This window comes from Chionomys nivalis, chromosome 13 (genome assembly GCF_950005125.1).
Source record: "Chionomys nivalis chromosome 13, mChiNiv1.1, whole genome shotgun sequence".
Lineage (NCBI taxonomy): Eukaryota > Metazoa > Chordata > Mammalia > Rodentia > Cricetidae > Chionomys > Chionomys nivalis.
In genome coordinates, this window is record NC_080098.1 from 7,303,532 (window position 1) to 7,316,178 (window position 12,647).

At 49.4% G+C, this 12,647-nt stretch overlaps 1 protein-coding gene across 4 annotated transcripts in view; it reads right to left on the reverse strand.

Annotated features, from left to right (window-relative positions):
- Svil (supervillin) overlaps positions 1–9,471 on the reverse strand; it is a 206,732-nt gene extending 197,261 nt beyond the window's left edge. For all 4 annotated transcript variants that reach the window (XM_057787278.1, XM_057787277.1, XM_057787276.1 and 1 more), the window contains exon 1: positions 9,244–9,471. The gene's annotated coding sequence lies outside the window, so the exon portion shown is untranslated. The remainder of the gene's footprint in view (positions 1–9,243) is intronic.
- Between the last annotated feature and the right edge of the window lie 3,176 nt (positions 9,472–12,647).

Sequence of the window (12,647 nt, forward strand, 5' to 3'; positions counted from 1 at the left end):
CAGCACTCCAGGAACTAAGAACAGGAAAAGCACCATTTTGTGAAAAGTATTGCTCGTTTTTTAGCACAGAGATGTTCGGTTTATGTATATAATCAACCAAAACATTCATAACCCACAATTTTCTTGTTATGCATGTTTTTCATTTTCCTGGGAATTCAATGTCAGAAGTGTATTGTGATGAATGGTTTTCAAAAGATGATTAAATAATTCTGGGTCCAGTATGAAGCATGTGGGCTAAGAGGTGGGGGATGAGTTCAGTTCCAACGTTTTCAGGAGCAGAATGGGCACGGTCTACCACTGCTTGAAGGACGTCCCCTCTACACTTGTTCTTCACTCTCGTGATCAGATCACTCACTTTTCCCCAGGAATCTAAGTCCTTAGTTCTATACACAGAACTTTTAGACTTGAAATCCATGAACAAGAACCGTAGTCTCTGGAAAAAGTTACATTAACTCCAAATTTTCAACTATGATGTTTTCTCACTAGAACCCAACCCAACCTACACCATGGCAAGAGCTAACAGCACAGGACAGAACAATCTATACCGTTCTGGCAGCAAGGACCAGACAGTCACACACTTTCATCAGTATGTATACACATACACTTGTACACACGTGCTCTGCATAGGTGTGCATGCATGCATGTATTGCACTGGTGCACACATGTGCCTGCACCGTTAAGCATATGTGTCCTGTATTGGTGTGCACTTGGGCATTCTGTACTGATATGCACAATGTGTCCTGCATTAACATGCACACACTTGTCCTGATAATTATGTTCTGTTCAGCAAAGGGCCCATTTACACTGCAGAGATCTTAAGCATGGAAGCCACCTAGGCAGAAACTAGAGACAACTGGTTGTAATGTACAACACCCAGAAAAGAGGCAAAGAGGTGTAAGCTGCCCTCTGACCTGGAAGGCAGGAAAGCTGGGAGCATGCTGCTGCAGCACTCAGCAAAGGGAAAATAGGTCTTTTTACAAACACAGTTGGCAGAAATCTGAACACAGAGAACACTGTGAGGACACTCAGACAGATCTGCATGGTGTGTTCCTTACACAGCAGGGAGGGGCTCTTTAAATCACTACTGAATATCCTTTACACAAGTGGCTCCAGACTTAGATTATCCTCCACAACAAACAGCCGTGGGGAAGGGGGTCAAAATGCAACAAGTACACACGAGTATACTGATAGAGCCCATAACTCATGACCCTGGATCTGGGTTCAAACCAAGATTGTCTTCTTATTTCATCTCTTCAGAGGCGCTGGGCCATAGAGGCTTGTGCTCAGAGAGCCTCAGGTTGTTACAGCACCCCACCTATTATCCTCTGGAATGGACCCTCCCCCCAGCACCTATGCAGCCTCCGTGTGCACAGGAGCCCTGACTGAAAGCTCTGTGAGGGCAAGACTCATACGGAGCTGTATTCTCAACACCAGGAAGTACACACACACACACACACACACACACACACACTTCAGAAAGAGTAGTTTAGGTTCTGGGCAGGGAGAAGTTATTCGTGGGATCCTCAGCAACACATAATCACAGAGCAAGGCAAGGACATCCAACAGCCAGGGGCTCCCTTCCCAAGATGCCTTCATTAGGATTAGTCTGATAAGGATTTCTAAGATTCACTCGGCAGCATAGGATCCTGGCCTCACCTTCAGAGCTCAGACATACCCAAGGACAAAAGGCCCCAGGACAACCACATAAAACCAATATTCCGTGACTTACACACAACTCAGTCAGGCAACAAGGCACAAACTGTGTCCAAAGATTCTCCAGTAATATAATTTGAAAGGGGTGGGGCTGGAGCACAAATTAATTCTCCTCTGCACGTACAATTTCCATTTGCAATCGGAAGGCATTCCAAAACAAGCATACATTTCAATTGCTCTCGGGTGCTGCCATGTGGAAGGAAAGCCAAAATAAATTCCAAACAATCTTCCCCAAAGTTCAAGCCTTTAGAAGGCCTGACCTGACCAGTTTCTTAACTGGTATTTCCATACTTCAATTCCAAAGAACCTTTTCTAAAGGAAGAAGTTGCCTGGAAACAAAAACTTTGATAGTGTATTCAAAGCATCCTCTAGGCTAAAGGGAGGGGACAGCCAAAAGGAACTAACTCAGAACAAAGAGATAAATTTGCAAATTGTTGTAAAGACAAAGAGAAAAGAATTAGGAAGCTGGGTCCAAAAGGGGTAAAGTAAGAAAGAGCAAAGCAGCCTAAGAGATGTGGAGCTGTGTTCCTGGAAACCCAGGGGCCGCTGCTGGGGTCAGGGTGGTGGGGACTTACTCCCACTCAGAGCAGGCTGGGTAGTGGGGGTGCAATTGAATACCAATGACAGGTGGCAGAAGGGCATCCAAGGGAAACCCTAGGACACTTGAAACCCGGAGCTGCCAGAAGGTGGCCAGTTGGGTGACAGCAGCAGACCAGGACAGGACAGGCAGAATGGCAGCGTCAAGAGAGAGGTCCATCCGGGGCTGAGGGAGAGCTCTCCCAGTATGCAGAGAGCAAGCCCCAGGCTGCTGAGGAGGTGCTCTGTGACTACACCTCAGAGTCTGTCACCTTCAAGCTACAGGAAAGAAATGAAAGAAATGGGCGCTGTTTCCAAGCCCTGAGCAGCATGAGGTAGAACGGAGAACACGTCACTCCCAGGGAAAAACAGGTTTACTTCCCAAGGGTTCTTCTGTGAGAAGGATCGGCCAGGTCACTTCTGCTATTGTTAATTGGGTTTTGTAATTTATATTTTTATTGTCTTTAATCACATGTAGGTGTGTGTGTGTGTGTGTGTGTGTTTGCATGCGCATGGGTGTGTATATGTGAGTACAAGTTCGCTCAGAAGCCAGGGCACTGGATTCTCAAGAGCTGGAGTTAAAGACAGTTGTGAGCTGCCTGATGTGGCTGCTGGAACCAAACGCCGGTGCTCCTAACCCTAAACCATCTCTTCAGCACAGGCCAGGTTAATTTTGGCCTCCCGTCTATAACATCATCAGAAAATCTACAGCATCCAAACCACTGAACAGAAATGAACCATTCTATGCTATAAATGTGGAGTCATCTCTGAAAGATGTTGACCTGGCTGGGAAAGGAAAATGAGTCCAGGAACCATAAGAGGTCTTTGTAAGCACAAAGGGATATACGCACAAGGGTGTGTGTGTGTGTGCAGGCAAACATGCACATGTAACAGAAAGGAGGGCTGTGTGCCTTAGGAAATAATATTTGTGGATAGCTTTTTGTCAAGAGAATAACAGCAATGTAAAAGGTATAATAAAAGGATCTATTCCAGGGAAAGTGTTCAAGATCTGGGCAGGACTACTGTGGTCAGGACAAGCACAAGGAAGCTCAGAAGCCAATACCAGATTAAAACTCTTCTGTGGAGTTGACCCTTCCAACCCCCAACTAGGCATGGGCTGAATTTGGAGTCAGGAGATTCGTGTAGTGCTAGACTCAGTTTCTTCTATGACAAGAGACACTTGCTCATCAGCCCTAAGGACCAGGCTGGACATCCTTGATAGCCCAAAGTGAAAATAACAAGAAAACCAACCAAAAATGGAAGTAGTGTAAAAACCTCTGGGCTCTGTTCAAGCAGATGAAGTACAAAGTGTGTGCGTATGTTAAGGAGGCCATGGAGGGAGGGATGAAGAACTGAGAAGAGCAGGGTCTAACTCAGTGATGACAGATAAGAGCCTATAGAGGGACTAGGAGCCAGGGGGCTCGAGGCCCATGCATTTTATAACTTCTCACGGAGCAAAGGAGACAGAGGCCAAGTGCAGTCCAATAGAGACTGTAACTTACACTGTGGCACTGATGGGCCATCAACTCACAGTTTGCATTAAGGAAGATGGTTGTTTCAGGGCCGTGGGCAAGCGCTAGCCGGCATGGAGGCTCAGGTGGTGGCAAGTGTCTCCCCAACAACAGGCGTTCCCTTCTTAGTACAGGTTTTCTTTCAAATATAATAATAGTTCTAGTAATTCTTTGAGAACCACATACATGTGTGCTAATAATATCCGCCTCTCAAGCAGTGGCTCTCAACCTGTGGGTCACAAAGCCTTTGAGGGTCAAATGATGCTTTTACAGGGGTCACATACCAGACACCCTGCCATACCTGATGTTTACATTATGATTTAGAACACTAGAAAAATTACAGTTATGAAATAGCAACGAAATAATTTTATGGTTGGGTGACCACAACACGAGGAACTGTGTTAAAGGGTCGCAGCGTTAGGAAGCTTGAGAGCCACTGCACCAGAACAATGTATAGAGTTAAGCCAGAGACATATGGCACGGCTTTGGTTTTGTTTTGTTTTGTTTTCGAGACAGGGTTTCTCTGTAGCTTTGAAGCCAGTCCTGGAACCAGCTCTTGTAGACCAGGCTGGCCTAGAACTCACAGAGATCCTCCTGCCTCCGCCTCCCACGTGCTGGGATTAAAGGCCTGCACCACCACTGCCCGGCTATGGCACGGTTTTTTAAAACATGTAATTCTACTGCTAAATTTAACACTTTATTAGTTGATGAAATATAAATCAGATGTTGTTTTAAGTGTGAGAAAACTATACCTACTAGTTATCCCTTAAAATTAATTTGAAGGTCTGGAGAGATGGTTCAGCAAGTAGGAGTGTATACTGTTCTTTGAGGGGACACCAGTTTAGTTCCCAGCACCCATGTAGGGAGCTCATAATCACCTGCAACCCCAGTTTCAGGATATCTGATGACCTCTTTAGACCTCTGGGAGCACATACATGCCCATATATAGACATATACAATAATTTAAAAGAATATTAAAATAATCTTTCAAAAAGTTATTTAGACAAAAGAAAAATAAAGTTGTGACATTGCTTTTAAGACTCAGCTTGACAGGCTCCAGGGAATCTAACACCCTCTTCTGTCTTTCTTGGGCTCCTGCATTCAAATGTGCATAACAATACGACATGTGTGCACATGTGCATGCGCAGACACACACACATACACACACACTTACAAAAGAAAATCTTTAAAACAATTACCTTGAAAAGAAAAGCTGTGCCATTTGTTTTGAAGTCTTGTCCTGACAAACTCTAACTCTATCTGGAACACCGCTGATGTTACAGAGACACATGAGACCATTTAAAAGGCTGCAGGTTAACAATGCTCCCCATTACTGGACAAAAGCAGTAAATGGAACTTCAGTGGTCCAGCAGCTGGCAAGTTCTCTCCCTTATGCAAAAACGTGGTGGAACAGCTGGGGAATGCAAGCGGCTTTGGAACAGGCTGCTATGTGATCCAAAATAACACTGCCTGTTCATCATCCCCACAAAGGAAGCAACAGCACAGGGTGGGCCTGGCGCATGTCCTGCAGCTGCTTCAGGCTGCACACTGGGGCACAAGTGGCTACAAATGGAGCTAAAGGCACAAAGCTTCAGGGAGGGAGAAGCCAGTTATAGGGTCAGCTCATTTTCCAGGGTGGGAGAGCTACACTCCATGTCCATATGTGGGATCTGCACAGTGACAGAGCCTCTGTCTCCCAGCTACACCACAGACAGCCACGCCACAGCTGCAAATGGCGTGACGGAACCGCCAAGGTTTCAACTTGTGTTTGAAAGATAAAGGTGCAAAATCCAGAAGAGAGGGAGAAGAGGGGAGAGCGGACAGAACAGTTCTCCGTTTAGGGTTATGAAGCTGAAAACTCTCCCAGGGTTTTCTCATGTGGAATGGACACCCTGGCTGCTCTGTGTTTCTTCAGCTTTACCCCTGTGTGTCTTCTTCCAGCAGCTTCTAAAAGCACAGCAATTTTCAGGTCCTACAGTCCACCATGCTTGAGAAAACATGGCTGAACAACAAAGAGAGCTTCGCTCCCCTTCCTCCCCAGCCTCTTACAGACTCAGCAAACAGCAGCATTCTCCAAGTAAAATGGTCCTCTTTCCAAGACTGTGAGGCACAGTTTCACAGAAGCAGACTCTCTTTTCTTTAGTATTATAGGGGCTCATTAATTGGACAGAAAAGAAATGAATACGTACTTCCTTTTCCCAGTTCAGTTTTAAGGTTTTTTTTGTTTAAGTCTTGTCTTGGTGGTAATTTGGACACTGGCTTTAAATCTAAAGGAAAGGGAAATGACTGGAAAGCTAGCCACAAAATTACCCAGTGGCGCAGCCAGGAGGAAAGCCTCATAGTTCCGGAGGCCCTTGCAAATTCCTCCTGCAAGTGGACAAAGTTTCCATCACCAACAACCCCCCCCCCACAACCTCACAGCTTGCTGACGAAGAGAAATTCCTCAGTGCACAATACTGAAAACCTGACAAAGCAGGGTGGGATGAGGCCGAGCAAGCTGTTGCTTATCTCCGTCTTTACCTGTCTAGATGCCACATGGAAGGAAAGACCTCACTGGTTGGTTGAGCAGCTACTATGTGCTGGGTACCATGCCAAGAATCTTACATACATTATCTAATTTTATCCTTGTAGCTGGAAATCAGGCTAGACTACTATTATCTCAATCTTAGAGGAGGAAAATGAAGCTCAGAGAGGTTGTGCAATTGGCTAAGGCAGCATTAGTGGCAGATAGTGTTAGTGTTAGCCCGAGGCCAGCCACTTTGACCCCACAGGTCTGGCCTTCATTCATGACCCCATGGTTGGCACAACACTAAGACAATCTGAACCCCAGAGTGTTATGCTAGAGTCACACACCTCTCTTTTTAAAGCCACACATTTCAGAAGCATTTAGGGTCATACGGAAGGTGGCCATGTCACATAGGATGGGGCCTGGCTGTCTCATGCTGGGGATAATTCCCCGCCTCAGGTCCACCTGTGAGGAAAGCACAGGCAGTGGTGACTCCTCTCAGGGGACTGTCCTGTAATTCTACAGGACGGTTCTTGTTTTTTGTTTTTGTTTTTGTTTTTTTTTTTTAAGATTTAATTCTTCCACGGTTCCTTAAACTTCACAAAAAGTTGGTGTCACTCGAGTGGTGGCATTAACGGAAGAAGTCTAAAATCCAACTAGATCAAATGTGTTCAGGATTACGGCACGGACTCAATAAGCTATCAAAAAAAAAAAAACAAAAACAAAAAACAAAAAAGTCATGCCTGAAACCCCAGCACCCAGAAGACTGAGTTAGAGGCGCTGCCCTGAGTTCCGACAGTCTGAGCTACAGCGTGAAACCCTCTCTCAAAACAACAAAACCAAACCAAGCAGAATCTCTTTAGAAACAGCCTTTTCCGCAACAGCAAGCATCCAGCACTCCTTCTGGAGCAGGACTGACCATGAGTGGACCTTTGGGCTCTTTAAGTTTAGTTTCAAGAGCTCACCCTCTGAAGGAGGCGGTGAGATGCAAAGCAGAATCAGAGGGATTTTCCTAAGTACCAAGTACGTCATCAAAGCCAGCCAGCCCTGCGCTTACCGCAGCAGGCTGTGGCGAGGCTGGGCTGAGAGATGTGTCAAGGTGACTTAGGTTCTAACCCTGGGGCTGAGGGCACCTACCAGCAGAGTGTGGCTGTCTGGCTTTCTTGTAAGCAACACTTCTTCCCCTCAGGTCCCGGTCCTGAGACACACAGGGAAGCCTCCCTTGTGATCCATCGGCGTGACAATATTCGTGACTGTGCTAGAGTCTGTAGTGGACAACTTGAGATGGAGACGGAATGGTAGAAACCGAACGGCCTCTTCCCTTCGACCGCAACTGCAATAAACTGACTTCAACAGGTCTGCAAGTCCTACACAGCAGGCCCTTAAACCTGCACCGGACCCATACTGTGACTCGAGACTCGGAATTTCTTCTGTTACTGTTCACAGTAATACAATCAACACTTTCTGGGGCTCAACTTTCTAGATGCAGGGGCCACCGGCTGTCACCCGTGCTAAGCCCCGCCCCTGGGGAGCCAGCGCGCAGACACCACGGGGAGGGTCATGGGCTCGTCCAGCGGCCAGTTCAAACCCGGGCAAACCCTACCAAGGCGCGGCCCAGGGCGCAGGAGCCCAGGCAATCCCTGGCGACTGGAGAAAAGAAGGAGACCGCGAAATTGGAATTGTGTTCGCTCGTGCACCCTGGCCCAGGAGCCCTCCTTCCCGCCCCTCCTCTCACCTAACTTTCCCGATACTCCAAAATCCAAACACAGTCGGACCTCCCCTCAGTGGCAGCGGGACGGAATTGGGTGGAAGCGGCAGCCTCACGGTGCCTTTGTTCCGCCCGGGACCCCGCGAGCTAAAACAGCATCCGGTGGTAGCGGCCTGTGGACCCGCCGCCCGTCCAGGCTGGTGTCTTCCGGGTTCCAGCCTCGCCCCCGCAGAGCTGCGGGCAGCCCTGAAACCAACCCCGTACCCCCGCCTGGGGAGGTACACAGCGGCATCCCGAGACAGCCGTCCTTGGCCCGGTGCTGCCTCAGAGCTCCCGGTCACTCCTCACCTTGCCCAGACTCTCCGCGCGCCTCCTAGACACTTTCACAGCCTTCCGCGGCACAGCAGCCCCACAGTCCCGACCAGTGTCTCCCCGGCTACTCGCCGCCTCTTTGCAACTGAGCCCGGCTCACCCACCCCACCCCCGCCGCTGGATGATTCACCACGCTCCTTACCTGGAGCTTCGCAAATCCCCTCCCCTCCACTGGCCCCGGCGGTGATCAGGAGCTGGCGCCCTCTGCCGGGCCACCAAGAGCAGCCCCGCAGGCCACTCAGAGCAGGGACACCCCTTACAGAGCCGCAGGGACGGTCTGAGCCAGATCCTAAAAGCTGTGCCTGCGCCCCAACAGGCACGAAAGGCCAAAGTTACCCCCTTGCAGACCAAGCGGCGCAGTTCTGTCACCAGTCCCCTCCCCCGCCCCGCGCCCGTATCCACAATACCCACGTGCAGTTTTTAAAACACTGGAAGAGCAGCGTTTACAGTGTTCAAACTAAGTTTGTGCCCCGAGTCTCAGTGCCTCTCCTATGCCTGGACTGAAGTGACAGAAAGAAAGGACGGGAGTCTGTGACACCTGGGTCTCCCTGTAGGAAGAGGCTCCCGGGGAGCTCCAGGTGCTGTGGCAGCCGCCGGGCTTGGGTCGCTGGGTCGGGTCGCCTCTGAAGGCCAGACTGGGGGTGTGGCTACAAGCTGCCTCGCTCTCTCGGCGAGGTAAACACACTTTGGCTGCTTAGCTCTCAGCCTCCGGCAGGTCCACAGTGCAACTTAAGGGTCCCGTTGAGAGAACATCTCGGCGCGAGGGCCTGGTCCAGACCAGAAGAACGTCCTCTGGGACCCCAACTTCCCGACCCTACTCACCCTCTCTGCGCTTCTGCGCAGCTGCTTTCGCCCACCTGCCGCCCGGCGCCTGCAACAAGGTCCCCGTGGTCCGGGGGACGCACAATCGCGCTGAACCCCAGGTCCGCAGCACAGTCCTCAGCCCGGGCTCGCTCTCTAGGAGGCCGCGGGCAGAGTCTGCACCGCTTCGGATGGTCTCAGTGTCTGGAATAGAGTGATCTGCGGGCTCAGGAACTGACCTAGCGCGGCGGGAGGGAGCCGGGTATTAACTGTGGGGCCCCGGGTGTCCGCCGCCTGGCGCTCTGAGTGGCTCAGATGGCGCGCCAGGCCAGCGGAGCTGGTGCGACCCACCCCCTCGACGCGCTCCCGCCCAGGCCGGGGCCGGGGACGCGCCCCGCGCACGCGCCCCGCCGCTCCTGGGCTCATCCGCCCTAGGCTCTATTTACCCGAAGCTTCCGGGAGTCAGAGACGCTGCTCACCTCCGAGTCCCCAAGCGACTGGCATGAGCTTCCAGCGGTTCTAGTGATAGGACCTGGCAACCCGAGTGAACGTAGCAGCCTGTAGCGCTCCGGGCTGGTTGCCAAGGAGACCGACCTTGCTAGGACACTCACATCTGTGCAAAGTCCAGTCTCACCACTGCCGCCGCCGCCACCACCACCACCGACTCCAGAACTTACCTATCCTCATTGCTGGAGCTCTCGAACCCGTTAACACAAGACTTCAAACCTTCACCACTCAAGTTGCAGGTGGGGCCAGGCAGTTTGCATTTCTCACAAGCTCCGAGGTGATGCTGAGTTCAAGTTTGTGGAAACGCTGTGTGAAGAGCAGAGCTACAGAGAAATCTATCTGAGGAAATACATTACGTTTCTGTTTGAGCAGAGTGTTAGAACTGAACTTCCTTCCAGTCCCTGCTAGCTTACTCAGGGTGTTCAGTTCTCTGGAGTTTGTTCCTAGCTTACACCAAACAGGCCCAAAAGGAGAAAGCAAAGTAAGTGTATTTGCTTAGGGCAAATAAACTCGGGACTTTGTGGGGGGCTTATTTACCTGCTGCTCTGGAGTTCAGTCATCTAAGATCAAGGTGCTGGCAAGCTTGGCGTTTCTCCTAAGGCTTATAGATGTCCCTCTTTCCTGTGCCTTCACCTGGTCTTCCCTAATCCTGTCGCTATCCAAATCTCTTCTGAAAACTTATGACATAGTTGCAACTTAATTACACCTTTGCTGACCTCTGGAGTGGACTTGGCGCCCGCGCGCGCGCGCGCGCGCGCGCACACACACACACACACACAGAGTGATGGGAAACCATGACACCCACAGCAGACCCTGGAAAGCTACTTCCTGCTTGGATCTGAGAGTGCCTGCGAATCTGCAGATGGTATAGACAGGAGGGGGAGGGAAGTGTTTGTGTCCAGGCCAAGCTAAGGAAAGGCTCAGCAGAGTAAGTTACTCCTTTCAGCCGGAGACCTTCTCAAGGCCTCAGCCCCAGACTCTACTGTCCCACCTTTCTTTGTGGGTTCATCTAAACCCTTTCTTCTCCAGGCCAGGCTCCCCTTCATCTTTCAGGCCTGTGCTGGCTAGTTTAATGTCAACTTGACACAAGCTAAAGTCTTGTTTGTCCTCAACTGAAAAAATGCCTCCATATGTTGAGGCTGCAGGCAAGCCTGTAGGACATTTTTTTTAAAATCAGTAATTGATGTGAGAGGGCCCAGCCCATTGTAGGTGGTACCACACCTGGCCTGGGAGTCCTGGGTTCTACAAGAAAGTAACTGAGCAAGTCTGGAGGAACAAAGCCAGCAGCATTCCCCCATAGCCTCTATCAGCTCTTGCTTTCAGGAGCCCTGTTGGAGCTCCTGTCCTAACTTCCTTCCATGATGAACTGAGATGTGGATGTGTAAGCCAAACAGACCCTTTCCTCCCTAGCTTACTTCGCCATTGTGTTTACCATAGCAATAGTAACCTTAACTAAGATGAGGTCGGAAGAGTCTCTGCCACCCTAACCTTGTAATCCAAGTCCACCCCCACTCGAGTGTGACACAAACCCCCTGACTCTGACATTGCCTGCTGGGAATATGAGAGCAATCCCAGGCGTAAACTTTACATTTTGCTGACTTTAAGCCACCAGCTACTCAATCCTTGACGCCTCTCCTAAGCCTTTTCTGTGCTCCCCCCACCGTTGCTGCCATCTAAGTCATTTCCACTATTTCTTCTTTGGCTTTTAGCAATCTCCTAGTGAGACCCCTGCCCTTGTCTGACTCTTCAGTCAGTGTCCTCCCCATTCTGCCTTAAATAGTGTTGCAAATAGAGCCTGGAGTCCTGCTTAAGCCCAGGGTTCTCCCTGGGGCCCCAGTCAGCACCTTGACTTGCTTGAGGATTGCTCTGTCTGCCCTGGCCTCCCTTCATGGGGACAATTCACATGTGATCCCTTACATGTCCAAGCGTACTGTGTCTCCAAGCTCCAGAACAGCCACACTCGTACCTGTTTAGTTCCCCTTCCTGACACCTCCTGGAGGCCCCCACCCTTCCCACTGGATCCCACAGCTCTGTCCGTGAACCCTAGTCATAACCCTTAAAACGCTTTCCTGTGTTCGCCCACCATTATTCAGTGTCTTCCACTATTTTACTGTGAACACCCAGAGAACAAGGACCTCATCCACTTTGGGAAAGCCTGAAGACTAGACTGGACTTGATTCTCCAAAAGTATTTAACATGCATATATGCAAATACATACATACACTATATATTTATGCATATAATATATACACACATTAAGGAATGAATTAAGTCTTGGAGATCCAAAATCGTTGGATCCAAAATCTAGCATTCACTTACAAATTACCTATTTTGAGTGGTCCCCATTTTTATGGTAATATTTTGTGAAAATTCTCCCCTAAGTCACCTCCTACTTACAATATATCTTTCGGCACTCTTTTGCTTCTGTGGCCTTAGGGTCTGTGAGACAGATGTTCTCATTATACTGGTCCCAAAGTGTGCTTTTGGCCAAACAACACCTTCTTCTTCTCTTTTTCCCCCTTTCCAGTTTTTAAATTTTTTATTGCATTTTTTTTAATCTACCTGTAGCTCTATGTATGGAAGGTGCATGTGCCACAGTGCACCCATGGGTCAGAGAGCAACTCACGGAGTCTGCTCTCACCCTCTACCAAGTGGGTCCTGGAGATGGAACTTGGGTTGTCAGATTTAGGAGTGGGGGACTTTACCTGCTGAGCCACCCTCTACCCACGATTTTTAGTTAGTTGAGAGAGGGGTTCATGTAGCTCCGGCTGGCTTGAAATTCACTACATAGCTGACTAGGAAGTCCTGATCCTCCTGATTGACCTGCTGGGTGTTGGGATTACAGGCATACACACCCTGGCCTATGTTATTTCTTATGAAGCAAAATTAGAAATAAAACAGTAAAGTACATCCTGAGTAGAGCATTTAAGTTTACTATATTTTCAAGGTGAGT